At 38.7% G+C, this 13,830-nt stretch overlaps 1 pseudogene; it reads right to left on the bottom strand.

Moving 5' to 3' along the window:
- Positions 1–5,478: 5,478 nt before the first annotated feature.
- Positions 5,479–12,845, bottom strand: LOC115015923 (class I histocompatibility antigen, F10 alpha chain-like; annotated as a pseudogene).
- Positions 12,846–13,830: the final 985 nt, after the last annotated feature.

Raw genomic sequence — 13,830 nt, 5'->3', positions numbered from 1 at the left:
ACTCATAACCTCTGCACATTGTTTTTAAGACACAGCCCGTTCATTTCACCTTTCTTTTATGCTGTGCAAAAAAGCAACTGTTTTATCCATGTATCTTTCTATTTTATCAGAAAACAATCCTTTATTAGTCCCACAACGGGGAAATGTATCTTGTCACAGCAAAACAACACATGAAGTAAAAAGGCAGTAAACAATAATTAAATATAATAAAATATAAGTACCAGGTGGTTGATAGAAAATAAAGTGAGTATTGCACATGGCAGTGATAATTGCACAGCAGTGGTGGAACAGTCTGTTCTTGGTGTGGGGGTCTACCGATCTATCTCTCCATGTTTGTATGTTCCGCTCTGCAGAGAGCTGCTTGTTGGGCCAAACTCCGCTTAACTCCACTTAACTTCATCCAAACGCACTCGTCCTCTCAGCTCGTGCAGTTTGACATGTTTCGTGCTGTAATGACGCTCGAGATTATTTTTCATCACCGCAGACGCGTCCGCACAAACTAGGCACACAGGCCTTTTACTTCCACAGATAAATAATCGTTCGTCCATTTCTCCTGGAAAGTGCGACATTCTGCATCCAGCTTTCTCTTTGTTACACTCGCCATGCTGCGTTCACTGACTTGTTTAATATTGAAGTTTTTTGACATGACGTGACCACGTGATGACACGTTCCACTCGTGTTGTGTTTAAGGACCCTGACCTTGGTCAGGAAAGACAGTTAGTCGCCCGTTTTATACTATTGCTGACTAGATTATTTTGTTGTTTTTTTCTAGTGGATTTATTTGCGTGTGTTTATGAATTACCTCGAGGGCCGGATCAAATGGTCTCGCGGGCCGTATACGGCCCGGAGGCCAGAGGTTCCCCACCCCTGCTCTGATTGTGCTGTATGTGGCCCCTGAACTGAAATGAGTTTGACACCCCTGGTTTAGAGGGTAGGTTGCATGAGACTGACATTTTTAGACAAGTGCAATTTCAATTATATTGATGAGGAAGACCCAAAGAAATGTGTTTCTTAAGTTGTCTGATACATTGTTGTCTTCTCACCTGGGCTCACTGAAACCTTCAGTCCTCCCTCACCTTCACCTTCAGTGTGTCGTAGTAAGTTGAGACGTGTGAGTTGTAGTTCAGGAAAACTGAAATTGCTAAACCGGACTTTAAGAGGAAATTGTAATAAATTGTAGGCTGTCTTGAACGACATGTTGGTGATTCCTCTGATTCAACATTTGCCTTCAATTAAAGTTGACCAAAAGGCTTTTTTGTGTTCATTTCCGTTCCGTTCTTCAAAACTATCATCACTCCTGTCACTTACAGAGTACATTTTCCAGTAGCCACTACCAAAAGTAATTTAGACCTTTTGTATTGAAAACTAAACCATTATTTTTAATTAAATTGGATCTTAAATTGTACTCTAATGGAAAAATACTTCTTCGAACGTTCTATAGAGTTCTATAGTTTATTTTCACTTGTTAAATAAACTTGTGTCTCTGATCTTCTACAGAACACAGAATCCCTTTGAAATGCTGGAGGTGTGAAGAAGCTGGCGGCTTGTTTCTCTGCTGACTTCTCTCACAGCTCACTCATAACAGGGTAATGTTGCTCTCTAGTGGTAACATAAGGAAGGACACGCTAAGCTTCAAGTTTACCACCAAGGTTTTTAGTGTACTTTAAGATTAGATGTGTGTCCAGAAAACATCATGGGACTTCTGCCAAAGTTCAATAATAATAATAATAATAATAATAATAATAATAATAATAAGTCATAACGCTTACTCACTGAAAACAGAAGAAAAGGAATCCCACAGAAATTAATGCATTTATAGATTTTGTAATTTTATTTGACAATAAAATACAAATGTTATGCTATCAAACACTTAGAATAAATATACAATAAATATATGAACAGAATATTTACTGATGTTTATATTTATTTTAAATCTGTGAATTAAGCAGAGTAATCAGGACATAATTATCACGTTTTCAAACAGCAGAGAGAAAAAATAATTGACCCCAATTTTATTCGGATGGTGGCAGAACCTTTACACTAGTATATCTGAAAACAAACCTGTCTCTTACAAAATAATGTTCCCATACAACTAACACATTCTCAATTACATATCTTCTCCCGGATATAGATTATAACGAAGCAAAACAAAAACACACAATATGTCTACGACCATAAAGACAAAGCAGGTTAGAACAGAAGTACATCCATCTGTTTAATAAAACCTAATGTACACACAGTCATCTAGTTATGAACTATTTACATGTGATGTTGGTCTGGCCTACAACAGGTTGCGTGAAGAGGTTTGAAAACAAAATGAAAATGAAAAAAGTGAAATTCCAAATTGAACTGCATGACAAAAGCTCTACCAACATGAAGACACACTTTTGATTAGGGATACACTTTGGTGAGCAGCTTTGACGATACATTTGCACATTTGCACACTGACAATTGTAAACCATGTCGACAGAGGCGACGCTGGAGGGAACAGAGAGCAGGAGAGTAGAACAATGAGGAAGGTAACACATTAGCTGTAAACTGCTCTATGACAGGACATAGTTCACAATCAGTCATAAGACAGGAGTCGATGGGACAAATATGTCTCTGTAATAAACTGTTAACTTATCATGTTGTTACTGACCATCATGTGCTGGCATGGACACAGGAAACCAACGAGTGGTCGACAGATATGGGTTTTTCACTGGCCGGTGCCGATATATAGAAAGCAGGACGGCCAAAGGCCGATATACAGTTAGGTCCATAGATATTTAGACATTGACACAACTTTCATCATTTTGGCTCTGGCCATGTTAAACATAAGACTGCCACCTGCTTTACCGGAGGCCACCGTACACTTTCTTTAATTAGGCCTAATTTTTTTTTTGAAAGGTACGGGATAATTGCGGGAAAATATTTAAATGGGAGGAAAACGGGATAGAAGGAAAAATACGGGACAATCCCGGGAAAAACGGGAGGGTTGACAGGTATGCTTTCAAGACCTCTCCGTCCGAAACGGCTTTCTTGTACTTTATTAAAAAAAATGTGCAGCTCTAAATGAAGCTGCTTTCTGTGACTTGTTCACCGGCCTCGTGAAAAGAGATGCTGCTGCCAAAGCTTTAACTCTCGGCTTGTTCTGCCCGCAGTGCTGCAGGTGGGGAGTTAGTTCATTAGTTAGTTAGTTAGTTAGTTAGCATGGTAGCTTCTGTGACACGTACCGAAGTGTCTCCACAATGTGCCTCTTTGCCGTCGCCCCGCAAATGAGACATACACACTTCTTTCTTTCACTGTTGTAAAAAATAATTCTTCCTCCCGATCATTGTGAAAACAGTGAGTTTTCTTTCGCTTTTCTTCCATGTTTAGCGTAAAAAAACGCACCTAGCGCCCCATCGTAGCTGCTCCCACTAGCTTGTCTCAATTAAATGTTTTGTTAATCATATGAAACTCAGGACTGGGCATGTATTGTTGATTGCTAATGTTCACAAGCAAATCAAAGCAGACACAATAAATGTGTAATTATAAAACAAACATATTGTACTTTTCATAAAGGGAAACTGTCGGGTTTAAATATTCGTATAGTATTTATTAGAGTGATAATAACCGCAATTGACACTACACACGGCCGTGGACACTGTCAACGTCTCCAAGCCACAGACTGAACTCAATCAGTTAACTGTCTTTCGGATACGCTGAAGTGTGTCGTTACATCCATAAACATTTTGACTAGTTCAACTCTATAGGGCGTTGTCTTCTCCCATTGGTCCATGTTGGCGCTCGAGTGTGTCCTCACCTCTTGGCGCTGCGTCATGACGTGATGGCTATTCTTCAGTCGCCCTCAGAGGGAGGAGCGTACCTATAGTGTCTTACATTCATATTTAATACAGTGTTCATTATACATTCAGAGCCGAAATTCATATAGATTGAGGTAGACAAATACATATGATAGTTATCAAGTAATTTATCCTTTCAGAGTAAATCTAATGTTTTGTTTTTTTAACCTATTAGTATTATTTTCCTGCTTCCTTGTACAGGACAAAGGGCTCAAGACAAGAAGGGGATTAAAATCAAGCTCCATCTGAGCCAATGGGAATTCAGTGTGAGCATCAACGTCACTTGTAACCTGGTGAAACTGTCCCGCTGAGGTTATTAACGAAAGTGAAAGTAAAGAGATGTTATTGAGCCTGTAACAGGATGGACACATGCGAGACTTTATTCTGCTTTCTCCTTTGTTCAATATGAAAGCAGTATTATGCTGATCAGATCTTGTGTAATGATTTGTAGGCTGATGTAATGTGCAGAAGTCTTAATGTTCTGGGAGGTCAGAGGTCACGGTCAGCGACACATCAGATGCAGTTGTGTCTTATTGCTCTTGTGTTCTGTGAGGCTGCCCTGCCATTAAAAACAGTCCTGATCAAAACATCCACAGCAAACCATCTGTTATTAACTGAGAGAGAGGGGAACATATCCTATAAGGTCTGTTCTTCATGTGTACGTATGTTAAGGTGTTTTGGACGCTGGAAAGTGCTTGAACAAGAGAAAAGTAACACCTGTGTTGATGTTTGAACACCTAATGCTGTTTTACATTTTGCTCTCTCTTCAGCACTGTTTGTACTCTGTTTCAATCCTCACTTCGTGTTGTTGAAGCACTTTATAAAAGCTTATTGACTTTAGGTTCCACAAAAGTAGCTATTGACCAAAAGTGAAGAAATCAAAGTAAGATGTCAACAATGAGAACATGGAGCTCATCCACAAACCTTTGTTTTCAGCAAAGTCCGGGCTTCAACAGGGACAAAGTGTTTGTGTATCTTTTGTATCTTAATATTATAATGAACATGTTACTAAACAAATTGCCAATCTAAAGGTCTATTTTCAAACAACTATTATTTATCCATATCCAGCAACTCACATGTTGTCTTTATATCAACAAACTAAAGATCAAAGTTTACAGGACAAATGAGAAACTAAATGTAGCTACAATATTCATAAAACTGTTCAGCCACAGAAGTGTGATCGGACACGTGGAATCACAAAAAGACAGAAATGTGGAATATTGGAAACTTTATTGAAAAGCAAAACAAAAGATCAAAAGGAATGAAAAAGCAGAGTAACTTCATTTGACTTTCACACTTAACCCAACACAAGAACCAGAAGTGACTTTGAGCTTCGCTGAGAAGCTTAAAACATCCCACAACCCTTCAGACTCTCAGCTAGAAATAAACATCATTATCTTTCAAAACAGATCAAAGACAGATTATGAACCTAAAAGACAACAAACTCCTGATTCATTCAGGAAAACCTCAAAGTCATGAATTATTATTTGCTCTACAAACTATTCACACGAGTGTAAAGTACATGGAGTACTGATGCTTATAGTGGAGGATGTGTGTACATAGGGCTGGCTTTAAGAGATGTCGTCGTAACCACATGGAAAATTCAGTAGTTTCATCTTTTTGTAAAACAAGTATTTACCGTCCATGCGTATGAAGTACAGACATTTGTTTTTAATGTTCTTGAACACCATTTAATCAATGAGCATCTACTAATAGATTACAAACCCCAATATGATGAGTTTATGATATGATGATGAATAACCAAAGGATTCCCAGCTTACGGAGGAGAAGGTGGGGGCACAGCTCCTTGATCCAGGGCAATATTTAACCAAGAACCTAAAGACACAAAATGTCAAAAAGAGAAAACACAATATTTTACCATAAATGTTAAAAGAGTTCAATTCCTCAAAGCCAAATATTTACAACATTTAGACCTCAAATATCCATAATTCAGTGGTTTAAGTGTTTAGTAAGTATTTAACTTCTGTGCTTCTGAAGTAACATTATTTGTTTGTATTTGGTTTGACACTATTTAAATAAAGTGGTCACGGTTTGTCTAAAGTTAATATTTGAGTTTAACACTTTATCTGACCTGCTGATGTGAAGGCTTCTGAAAGCATCTCACTTCATACAAAACAGTTTCCCTCCGTGTTATAGAAAATGTGAAAGATGTTCTTTGCAGCTACAACGTGTCACAGAGGTGTCACAGCGGATAAAGGATCACAGACGGGTCTTCTGCACATAGTTTAGGGCGGCTTTGTTCAACAACAGGTGTGAATAGTTCATGTCCCATATGAAGCACCTCACTGTGTGCAGGCTGCTGTGTTCATCACTGAGAGTCTGGATTCAGTTTCTCAGAGGCCTCAGATCTGCTGTCAGGAGACGGAGGGCATTTGGCTGAAATGAAGAGCAAAGAGAACAAAGGATTTATTCATCCACTGTCCCCGGTACAAAATATAAACGGGACAAAACAAAGATTAATCCGATTAAACCTAGAAAGTCCCAAACACTATCCACAACAGTGGAGAACTGTGCGACTCCTCTCTACTGTGAAATACAAAGTGAAGCGTCTTTAAACATAATATATGAAGGATGGAAGCAAACATGATGAAATATCAACATATAATGAATCATCTTAAATATGAATTCCCTCATATCATCGTGACCCTGTGGCTCTGAGCCTCACACCGCTGACTGTTGAAGCTTCACGTTCACGATCCAGATAAAAGCTTCAACTCAGAGCCTAACATCTAAATACTGACAACAAACAAAGGAGACAAAGTTTCTGTTCTGCTCTCTCACCATTCTTCTTTTTGTAGCACATGAATCCAATCACAGCGAGGAGGACGAGAGCGAGAGCCGCCACAGCAACAAGGATGTAAATGATGACGAGCTTCTCTGTGGACGCTAAACAACACAAAGAGTCACAAACCTGAAGAGATGAAGCAGGTTAGAAGAGAAGAATCACGTGACAACAGAACCCCATCCTGTGTACAGATGTTTGTTTGTCCTGCTGCTGTTGTCCATGTCATCTTTTATACTTGTACATAATTACTGCGTCTATGCTCGAGTATCCTTGTCTAGCTTGGTTGTCTTTGTTTAGCTGTGTGTCTGTGTTGCTATTTGGTCCAATGAGCTTCTGACAATCAGAATATAATGTTTTTACAGTAACTATAAGAAAACTAGACCAATAAACTTTATTCTGATTTATTTACTGACAGATAAATACATCCGTCCAGTTATTAAATCATTTTTATCTACTCATCTTGTAAAACTGAGCAGTAGTTCAGTCAAAACAGTGTCTATGATCTCTGAACTGTGATTTAAAAAGTCAAATTCATTTACAAAAGGTGGTAAAAAAAGAAACCAATTTCTTTTAATAACATTGTGTTTCGTATGTTTCATTATTGATCATTTTCTGTATCAATCAAAGCAAAGTAAACAGTGAACAGGCAGCACTAAATACATCTTGGTCATAAATGTAAAAAGTGTTCATGTGCAAAAACTAGATGAAAGAAACTCGACACCAAAACAATTTCAGGAAACAAAACTTCTGATCCAACACACGTAGAAATACACGAACTGCAGGACTGTTAGAGCTTCACCACTTCTGATACAAGTCTTACCTTCGTTGCTCCTGATCGCTGCTTTGTCCAGTCTGGTGGTGATGTCGTGCTTCACACCATAGAGCTGAAACACACAGTCGTACCTCCTCCAGTCTTCAGCTGGGACTGATGAAACGTTCAGGTCAACACTCATCTGGAAGGATCCGTCGTGGTTGGGGAGGATCTCTCCGCGCTCCACGTTCTCATGAAGCTCCTCTCCATCTTTCCTCCAGAACATCTCGGCTCTGCGAGGGTAGAAACCTGTAGCGTGGCAGCTGACTGGAGAGGAGGGAGACTTCTGGAGGAGAGACACTGAGGGGAGGTCTGCAGAGAGAGACAGTTTATAGCTTCTTTATTATTGTTTAATGTTTATAATATCATCACTCCTGTTTGATGCAATGTATTAATAATGTGTTGTAAACCTCACTGCAGTGTAATAGAGAAGAGAAGGGAGGGACAGAAGGGAAGACAGATAAAGAGAGGTGAGAGGGTGAGATAGATCAGAAAGGGAGGAGAGCAGTGAGTGAGGGAAAGACAGTAAGACAGAACATCAAAGTGCAGCAGAGAGAAAGAGAGAACATGGAGGGAAAGAGTGGTGATACATGAGCAGCAGAAGCTGACAGAGGAAATGGGTGAAGGGGAGAGGGAGGGAGAGATGAGGAGGGTGAGAACATGAGAGAAAAAGAAGATGTTGTATGTTGTTGACATGTATTGTAATGTTACTGTTAGTGAGAAACACAGAAGACATATTAACATTGTTGTGTCCATGAAACTACATCAGCTCATGTGATCTACCTGATCTCAGCAGAGAGCTGCTCCCATAGTGCACATACTTCTTCAGCCACTCAGGACACACCTGGGTGAGGTAGTGTTTGTCTGTGCTATTAAAGCTTTGTTATGATCCCACTTGTGTTTGGTGAATGACAGCCTGTTGTTCTGGAGCGATCCATGTTTCTGTCTTCAGGTCAAATGATATGAAGTCTTCTCCATCATAACCATACTGTAAGAAACCTTTAACATCATCGGTCTCATCGTCCCATTCACAGCCGTACATCCACTGGAAGATGTGGACACCTGAGAGAGGGGGGGGGAGAGAGAGAGGAGAGAGACAGAGAGAGAGAGAGAGAGAGAGAGAGACAGACAGACAGAGAGACAGACAGAGAGACAGACAGACAGAGAGACAGACAGACAGAGACAGACAGAGAGACAGACAGACAGACAGACAGACAGAGAGAGAGACAGACAGACAGGCAGACAGACAGAGAGAGACAGACAGGCAGAGAGACAGACAGAGAGACAGGCAGACAGACAAGAAGACAGACAGACAGGCAGACAGAGACAGACAGACAGACAGAGAGAGAGACAGACAGACAGGCAGACAGACAGAGAGAGACAGACAGAAAGACACACAGACAGACAGACAGACAGACAGACAGACAGACAGACAGACAGAAAGAGACACAGACAGACAGACAGAAAGAGACACAGACAGACAGACAGGCAGACAGACAGACAGAGACAGACAGGCAGACAGACAGACAGACAGAGAGACAGACAGACAGACAGACAGAGAGACAGACAGACAGACAGACAGACAGACAGACAGACAGACAGACAGACAGACAGACAGACAGACAGACAGACAGAGAGACAGACAGACAGACAGAGAGACAGACAGACAGACAGACAGACAGACAGACAGACAGAGGATTATTAATCATCAATGATTTATTAATTAACCATTTACTGGTTTTAAAATGACAGAAAACTGCCAACACTGAAGAGAATTTAAAATAATATATCAAATGTTTGGTACTTAAATAAAAGACTTGAAGGATTATTTGATGATCAAAATGTTGTCAGTTAAGATTCTGTTGATCAACTAATTGATAAACAGTTTCTGCACTTTATGTGTATTATGGGATGGACACACTGTGTATCAGAACAGTTCATCTAACCTGTTGCTCTGCTTCATATTTAGTGTTTGAACTCATTATTCTTGTCATTAATGATTATGGAATGAATATTTGTCTGATTCATCAAAGAATTGTTTACATTTTAAAATGTCAAGAAATAAAGAAAAGGTCCATCACAAGTTCCCAGAGGCGAAGCTGAAATCTTCTAATTGCTTCTTTTGTCTGAACACTGAACAGTATTTCATATAAAATCATATAAAACAGAAAAGCAGAAAATCCTCATATTTGAGAAACTAGAACTAAAAGATGTTTGGTTACTTTGCTTAAATAAAAGACTTAAACTCTTATCTGATTATCTAAATAGTTGTCACTAAAGTTTGTGTTGATGAACGGATGAATGGACTTCTTGTTTCAGCACTGTCTCTGTTTATTATGGGATGGACACGCTGTGGTCAGTACTGTGGCGTCGTGCTGTTACACTGTTTAAACCTGTGATCTGAATGAGACGTTCACCATGTCGTCCTGTCAGCCAGCTTTATAAAACACACTGCTCCTCCTCTCAGATGAGGACCCAGCAGAAGCAGCCTGCGTCCCGTTTACAGTCCTGCGCCGTAGTTTAAGAAACCAGGCAGTAATGTTCCTCTATCAGCTGTGGGATGTAAAACTGCTGTGAGAAACAGCTTCCTGCAGCAGAGTTATTATGGACCACCTCACTGTGGGCACTTCAGGAGAGTTATTCTCATCTCATCAGACAAAGTGTTAATAATGTCTGCTGGTTATTATGGGATGGACAGAAACTCTGGATCAGTGTAGTATAGCAGCATCCTGTCGTCTCAGTCTCACTAATGTTTCTATTGACTGTGTTTCAGACAAGAAAAGTCATCAAACTGTTTAATACACGTGAATACACACTCAGATGAAGAGTGGTGTGTGTGTGTGTGTGTGTGTGTGTGTGTGTGTGTGTGTGTGTGTGTGTGTGTGTGTGTGGTAACATCTGTTGACTAAAATACAGGATGAAAATATAAACAACATTTTGTCAGTAGAAAGTGAAACATGAACAAACCTCCAGTTTGGTTGAAGCGCTGCTTTGCAACTTCAATGTTGTTTTTGCTGACCTGCTGGTCATTCACACAGATCCTCAGTGTTCCTGTCCCAGTACTGAGGATCATCTTCTATGACTCTGCTCATCCAGTCCTGTTTGGGTTCTGCTCTCTTGGTGTTACTGTCACTAGTGATACATCTGAACTTCATCAACCAACCCAACAATCACATACTCTGGGAAGTTTGGGACTCCAGAAGACGAAGTGTAGAAATACTTCAGAGAGTGAGTCACTGTAACAAAAAGTAAATTCACTTTTTATATCACAGTTTTATAAATCACTGAACATTGTTATTTCCCCGAACACACAGATTAAAAAAGAACGACAGTGCATTCAAGATCCTACTAATCTCTGTCGTCAGTAAATACAGAAATATGCATAAATACATTTATTGCTCCAGAAACTCTTTACTTTAATATTTCTGATGAATGTGTCTTGAAATGTGTATTTATTATGATATAACACATAAAAGAGTGAACTCTTTAGATCAGGCAGTCGTGTATCTGACGTTCTTAGATAGAAAGCAGTTTGTAGAAACAGGCGTCCTGATTGAAAGTGTGAGCTGGATATCTCACTGTGACCTGAAGCTCCAGTTTAGTTTGCAGTTCGTGGTCATTTCTTCTTCAGGACGCATCATCAGCAGTTTACACGCCTCATTATCAGATCACTTTGACGTCTGAGATCACAAACCTCTGAGCAGAATATATACGCTGGATTTTATTTCTGTATTCAACAGATAGAAACATTTGCTCTTTGATTATATTTCGTCCCTTATGATCTCTATTTTATGTTTTATAAATTGTGACCAATAACAACTTAAGTTTCTTCTTCCTGAAGGTTTGAATTACAAATCTGATCTCTGAGTTTCTTGAAGCTAAAGTTCGCAGCACTTATACGGCTGGAAGTTTTGTTTTGCTCTTTTCTTTGCTGTTTGTTTGATTCTAAGTTTTTCTTTTATTTGAATAAAACAAAGAAAGACCAAGTCCCTTGTGTTCCTCACTTTCATACATCTTGATTTATGTCAACTGAAGAATTACATTTAACTTGAACTCCCAATATCTTTAATAACAAATATTGTGTGTGAAACTAAATCTTCTGAATTTTTATAGCAAGCTCAGAAAAATGTTATTAGACACATCTTTATATTTAGGAAGGTTTTGTTAAGTAATATTTGATCTCTCATGTAGACATGTTCTACAGTTTCTATTAATATCAGTTATATCAGATTAAAAGATGATCTTTTACTAATTAAATCTAATATCTCTGTTAAATTCAAACATTGCCTCCACCATGAACTAATGTTTCATTTCTGTGTCCTGATACTAAAGTTTATTCCACATGAGATTTAAAGTGTGAGCAGAGTAAATGTTCAGCAGTCTGCTGTCTGAAGCATGTCGATCATATTCCTCTTCAACTGCACTGAAAAATAACTTTACAAATCTGTCCAAGTATAAATCTAATTCTGTCACGTAGACCAAATACCTAAGCAGTATATATTTCAGGCTGATATTAGTATAAATATGAAATATGTATTACTTGGTTACAGATGTCTGTTTATATGTTGTGTTGGGAACTTTGATGTGATTGAGAAAAGATATTTAATGAGAAATGATATAATTATGAAGTTACATGATATTAAATAGTGTAGCAACAAAGCAGGAAGTAGTTTGTCTTCAGCAGGAAAACAACGCCATCTACTGACTTGTAGAAATAGAAATGTAAAAGCTACACAGCAGCCTGTAGAGGTGTTCAGATGAAGCATAGTGACGTCGTTCAGACTGTGGACATGTTAGCTATGCCTCATGAATAAAAACAATAACATATATGTATATAAAACGGTCATGAACATCTTCAAGAGTGAAACAATCAAGTGCACTAAATATAGTTGTGAACAGTTTCGACTTGTTCTTGTGTTTTCTTTAGTTATCTGAGTGCACTGGACTGTTTTGCGCTGCGGAGACAAGCTGCCATGTTAGCATTAAGATCCATCAGCTGTCGGTCTCCATGGTCCTGAGGTTAGAGAATAATGGCCCAAATAAAAGACAGGAGAGGGAAAATCACTTCTACCTTTTACTAAAACACATATAGGCTATTCGTTTTAGCGACAATTCAACAAACCCGAGGGATCGATCAATGAGCTGCACAGAAAGGATTAACTCACGTGAACTTTAACATGATGGGTTCGTTACTTTTCTAACATTTCCTGGAACTTAACGACTGTCAAAAGAACCATACACTGATGGTTTATAAAGACATGAAGCATTTCTTCTTTTACAATCAACCAACTTTAAAAATAAATATATAAATAAAAAGTCTCAACTCACGTGCGGCCGCGCCATGTGGGCCTGTTCCCAGGAGGAGGAGAAACATCCACATCTTCATCTTCAAATCATCCGAGGATAACATGTTTCTTTATCCAGAGGAAAAGACACCGTCCTTCCAGCTCGTGAACATGGCTGAAATGAGGGCGAGACAAGAAGGGGGTTAAATTCAAGCTCCATCTGAGCCAATGGGAATTCAGTGTGAGCATCAACGTCACTTGTAACCTGGTGAAACTGTCCCGCTGAGGTTATTAACGAAAGTGAAAGTAAAGAGATGTTATTGAGCCTGTAACAGGATGGACACATGCGAGACTTTATTCTGCTTTCTCCTTTGTTCAATATGAAAGCAGTATTATGCTGATCAGATCTTGTGTAATGATTTGCAGTGGTGGACTGTAACGAAGTACATTTACTGAAGTACTTTATTAAGTACACATTTGAGGTACTTAACTTTACTTGAGTATTTTCCTTCTGTGCCACTTTATACTTCTACTCCACCTTCTCAAAGGAAACATTGTACTTTTTACTTAATAGTAACTTAAGTTTACTATTTCATTTAAATTAAGATTTTTACACACAAAACATTTGAAGAACTTGTAAAATAGGATGTTTTGATGTTAAACTATCCAACATTATATTTAAGTACACCTGAAACAATTAGTGGTTTGACAGAAAATTAATTGGCAACAACTTTGATAATTGTGACATTTTGTTTTGGTAAAACGTTTCATAGTTACAGATTCTCAAATGTGAAGATTTGCTGCTTTTCCTTTTAATTATTATTATTTTATGAACATTTTCCTGATTTAACTTTAATACTTTTACTTGAGTAACATTCTCAATGCAGGACTTATTTTTATTTTGGAGTATTTTATGGTGTAGTGTACTTTTACTGAGTAAAGGATCTGAATACTTCCTCCACCACTGAGGATTTGTAGGCTGATGTAATGTGCAGAAGTCTTAATGTTCTGGGAGGTCAGAGGTCACTGTCAGCTACACATCAGATGCAGTCTGAGGGGATGCAGTTGTGTCTTATTGCTCTTGTGTTCTGTGAGGCTGCC

The sequence above is a fragment of the Cottoperca gobio genome, chromosome 11 (genome assembly GCF_900634415.1).
Source record: "Cottoperca gobio chromosome 11, fCotGob3.1, whole genome shotgun sequence".
Classification (NCBI taxonomy): domain Eukaryota; kingdom Metazoa; phylum Chordata; class Actinopteri; order Perciformes; family Bovichtidae; genus Cottoperca; species Cottoperca gobio.
This window is presented reverse-complemented; position numbering and strand designations above follow the sequence as displayed.